The sequence below is a fragment of the Octopus bimaculoides genome, chromosome 3, assembly GCF_001194135.2.
Source record: "Octopus bimaculoides isolate UCB-OBI-ISO-001 chromosome 3, ASM119413v2, whole genome shotgun sequence".
Classification (NCBI taxonomy): Eukaryota; Metazoa; Mollusca; class Cephalopoda; order Octopoda; family Octopodidae; genus Octopus; species Octopus bimaculoides.
Genome location: NC_068983.1, coordinates 158,850,854 through 158,856,003, shown reverse-complemented (window position 1 = coordinate 158,856,003; position 5,150 = coordinate 158,850,854). Strand labels below are relative to the sequence as shown.

Here is a 5,150-nt window from a genome sequence, read left to right as displayed (position 1 = left end):
ACAAGAACCAGTCCAGGGGCACTGGCAACGATCTTACTTGGCTTGCCGGGTCTTCTCACGCACAGCCCATTTCCAAAGGTCTCGGTCCGTAGTCATCGCCTCGGTGAGGCCCAATGTACGAAGGTCTTGCCTCACCACCTCAGCCCAGGTCTTCCTGGGCCTACCTCTTCCACGGGTTCCCTCAACTGTTAGGGTGTGGCACTTTTTCACGCAGCTATCCTCCTCCATTCTCACCACATGTCCATACCAGCGCAATCGTCTCTCTTGCACGCCACAACTGATGCTTCTAATGTTCAGCTTTTCTCGTATTGTAAACTATTTTTGGACTATTAATTTTTTTTAATAAAGCTCTATGTTTGAGAGATGAGGAATTATGTACATTATTTACATTAGACGGATATTTGTACTCATCTTGTTTGTTGTTAACATATTTTGGCTGATGTACTCTCCAGCTTTCATCAGGTATCCTGGCAGAATTTTGAACCCGGGTTCTCATTCCTAAAGTATTTTTCTGATATTATGGCATAGTGGTTATGAGTGCAGGCTACTAACCCCAAGATTCTGAGTTTGATTCCCGGTAATGACCTGAATAATAATATCGGAAAAATACCTTAGGAATGAGAACCCAGGTTCAAAATACCCCCAGGACACCTGATGAAGGCTGGAGTATACATCAGCCAAAACTTGTTAACAACAAACAAGATGAGGACAAGTATCCATCAAATGTAAATGTTTTTTTTTTTTATTTCCTAGTTTAAAGGAAAGGTCTGTTCCTATGGGCTTTGAAAACCCTCTGAGACTAGTGAGATTAATGCAAATTGGTAACTGTGGGAAAAATTTGGCAGGATGGAACTCCAGATGATAAACATTCAGTTGAGAGATAAGATTGTCCATAGTAAGTGAGGGATCCGGTGGAGTTGGTGCACCATAGGAGACAAGAGGAGAGATCAGTAAATCTGGTAGGCCTAGTTAGAGGTGTTACAAGATTAGCCAGCTCTTCAAAGAGCTGAGCAACAACAAAGCTGGAGTATGGGTGCAGTACATTTGTGGGCCAGAGACTAGAATGTGTTGGTGAGCAGCTCTAAGGCAATCAGTTAGGTGCTCTTTTCTTTGTGTATATAGGTGTGTGTGTAGGTGGCAACTGCACCATCCCTAATGTGGAAGTAGGGTTTGCAACCATTGAAGCTAAAATATTGTTAGGTGTGGAAGATTAAGCCCCACCTTTAGGATGTAGTTTTTACTAATGTTTCAAATGTGAGATCACTAGAAGAAATCTTCAGTGATTGTGAGGCCCAGCAGTAGTTGTGATTTTACAATCTTATTCTATTTTTAGTTGTACAGTTTTCAGCCAGTCTTCAGGTTTTATTTTTCTGCTCTCAATAAGGATTCAATTTACGTGACACTCCAGATTTAAGTATGTTGTTTGTATTATTGAGCATGTATGCTGTGTTGATGTTTGGAGTATTGATAAAACTTGTTTATATTTGAGTCATTATTGCCCCAGACAAAGCCAAACTTTGTGTACGGTATGTTCATGATTTGTAGAGAAGTTTGAATTTTTCAGATATAGTCTTCAGTTACTATTTGATTTAGTTCATTGATAAATGTATATGTGGCTAATCTTTTCACTTGGGTTGCAACGTGTTGCTTTTAACATTTATATATCATTCTATTCTGAATTTGTTATCTGGTATAATAAATGTTTACATTGTTAGACTATGTGGTGCTAAATAGTAAATCTATGTCTTGTATTGATTAATATTACATTTTAGATTGGTTTAGCTGGCATTTTTTTCCTTTTGTATTTATACTGGTGTACATTGTTTGAAACCTTATTTCCAGTAACTTACAGGAAAAATGGGTTGTGCTACAAGTTCTATTTCAATTGTTGTTTAGTTTGTAAACTGACTGTATTTGCTGTGCAACCCCTAGTATTTTTGATCAAATAGCATTATATTAGCCAAGCAAATGTCACATAGTTTCAATATTTAATCATTTATCCTAGTTTTTTTAATAGTATTTATTTTATTGATCTCTTAACAGGTTTCACATTCAGACTCGCATTTATTAGTTACCAAATAGTTATGTTACAATCTTCTTTGCTTTCTTCCTGATTCAAACCTGACATGTTGGGCATTGTTAAATTTCCTGTTGAACAATCCTGTTTCTCCTGTTCCTGACATGTAGTCCTTGAGTATTTAACAAAAACACTTTGGACAGCATTGTCTGACAATTTGATTGGTGTATTAACAGTTCAACAATCCTTTGTTTATAATTAACATTTGTACTTTTTCTTCAACACTTAACACATTTAAAACCCTAAATAAGAGTTAATAGTTATTTGGTATTGAATGTGAATTTAACCTTTTTGATACCAACCTGCCTGAGAACATCTATATTTCTGTGATACAAGTTCCCTGTTTTAAAGTGACTTAAATTAAAACCTGCCATCAAAATTTCTTGCTAATTTATTTTCCAAACACCAGTTACTTAATAATCATTGTCATTTTGCATCCATTTTTCCATGCTGGTGTGGGTTGGATGGTTTGACTGGAACTTGTAAGCCGGAGAGTTGGACTGGGCTCTAGTCTGTTTCAACTTGGCTTCCTAATGCCAACCACTCAATAGTGTAATGGATGCTGCTAACATGTCGCTGGCACTGGCCATGACTACAATTTCACCTAGCTTGACCTGTCCTCTCAAGCACAGCAAAATGCCAAAAGTCTCCATCTCTTGTCATTTCCTCCATGAGACACTTCTGAATAATGACAGTTATTTTAATAAATTCTTCAAATTTTAAAAACTAATTGAAACAAAGGTAATACATTTCACTATAAATATGGCAACAACGGGGTTAATATTTAAATTTGATTTTCTCAGATGTGCTGTCATTCTGCATCATACTTTACTTTGATTTTATTTCGATTACAAACAAAAGTATTCTTTCTCTTTAATGTCTGGATTTGGTTTAGTTGATTTTCATAAGTTATTCCTGTGTCATACTAAAAATGAAATATCCCTATCTCTCTTTCAACCAGTGACTTCAGTATTCAAGTTCTTTCTGACTTGCTTATGCTACACTTCTTCCTGCTTCACATATTTCATTGCTGTTTGAAACTTTATTGATGGGAAAATCTGTTATGACTGAAATGAAGCATGTATTGTTTTAATATGTATTTTCTACATATAAGACTAATCCTGGCCATGTTTTTTTTTTAGGTTTAGTGTTCTCAGAGCTGATCTAACTTCTCAGGCCTTATTTAGCTTATCTCAACCAGAGGTGTTTTTCATTTCCAGCTCAAAGTACCTTTTCACTTAACATTTATATTCCTCTGTTCACATGACCTGATCAAAAGTAATTTTTTCATACTGTAACATATGCTTTTGTTACTTAATCATTTTTTCCCAATTCGATTCTACTCAGTCTGTACAAAGCATTCATCAGCAGTTTCATTTATGGCTTATGCCTCACTTCTGTATAGCATCATACTTTTATATACTCATCAATTTTGCTGAACATCTAGAGCCCTAGTCTCTGTGCTAGGTGACAGATTTTATCTGTTATTTTCAATAAGCTATCTAAATAGTCTAGTCTATGGTATTCTGTTCTTTGCACTCATGATAGCTACTTCAGTATGTTGGATGCACCTAAAATTCTGCTTTCCAATTAACATAACTGTACTCTTGAGTGTTTATCCACTTTTTTTCCTACACACCAAGAATGGATAATTTCTTTGTCCAGCTATTGTGCTCTGAACTAAGTAGCTATGTTCACCTTCATATGTCCGACGTAGTTCATTCTTTAAAGTCTAATATTGTTGGTAGTTGATTATAGATTCTGCAGTGTATAGAAGCTCTCTTCAGTTTCCAGGTCTGAAATCCTGTCTGATAATATTGAAGGCTACGAAGAAAAGAGGTTTGATGAAAGTGCTTTGCTGAGCATCTACTTGTACATTAAGTCATTCAATCAGTTCTGTTGTCAGCTCTGGCCCTTTGTTTTTTTAGATATTGTCATACATAATCTGAATAGTCTAATCCTCACCTAGTTTTCTACATTGACCATTAAATTACTGATTAACATAACAGGTTCTAGGTTTCCTTTACAAACTAGTTCATGTTACTTCATACATGTTTTCTAGAAATGTGTGTATGTATCTTAGTACAAACACAGACCCCATTTAAACCTAGTCCTAACCTGCTCAAAATTTGATGAAATTATTCGAGACTTTTTAAATTTCATCACCTTTTGTAAGTGAACTGTGATATTGCCATTCTTGAACTGCAAACTTTTCGTGTTTCTAGGCATAACACATTGCTTTGGATCTTAGAGCTGTCTGGAGAAAGACAGCAGAAAGATCAGAAAATGTTACCTGTGATAGATTAACATCTTATCTGGAGTGAAATTTATCTCAAATCTACTCAGGGTCATGAAACCAGAATGAATTACCAGAAACAGCTGGAATCGCATTACATTAATTCTTCTGATCAGCTAAGCAAATGTCTGTGACTGTCTATGAGAAAACACTGGCAGGTTTTCTTATATTCCACATTTATCTCTCTGTATACATAGTTAGGTCTGGCTTTAGTTCTATTAGCAGTGTGTTCTTAACTCTCAACCATTATTACTACTTTTTTGCTTTACCTTGTTTCAGAAAACTTGTCTGTCCATATACTTTTGGATCTGTTTCCTCAAATATCTATTTATCTGTCTATATCTATCTATATCTGTCTGTCTATCTATATCTGTCTGTCTATCTATATCTGTCTGTCTATCTATATCTGTCTGTCTATCTATATCTGTCTGTCTATCTATATCTGTCTGTCTATCTATATCTGTCTGTCTATCTATATCTGTCTGTCTATCTATATCTGTCTGTCTATCTATATCTGTCTGTCTATCTATATCTGGCTGTCTATCTATCTATCTCTGTCTGTCTGTCCTTCTGTCTGTCTGTCTGTCTGTCTCTGTCTGTCTGTCTGTCTGTCTCTGTCTGTCTGTCTATATCTATTTGTCTGTCTGTATCTATCTATGTCTGTCTGTCTCTGTCTGTCTGTCTGTCTGTCTCTCTGTCTCTCTGTCTCTCTGTCTCTGTCTGTCTGTCTGTCTCTGTCTGTCTGTCTGTCTCTGTCTGTCTCTCTGTCTGTCTGTC

At 36.0% G+C, this 5,150-nt stretch overlaps 1 protein-coding gene across 4 annotated transcripts in view; it reads left to right on the top strand.

Moving 5' to 3' along the window:
• LOC106872353 (ras-related protein Rap1) overlaps positions 1 to 5,150 on the top strand; it is an 82,694-nt gene that overhangs the window by 26,225 nt on the left and 51,319 nt on the right. Inside the window, exon 1 of one of the 4 annotated variants that reach the window (XM_052966645.1) lies at positions 1,393 to 1,414. The exons of the other annotated variants lie outside the window; for them this stretch is intronic. The gene's annotated coding sequence lies outside the window, so the exon portion shown is untranslated. Of the gene's footprint in view, positions 1 to 1,392; positions 1,415 to 5,150 lie in introns of those variants that run through there. 4 annotated transcript variants of the gene reach the window in all.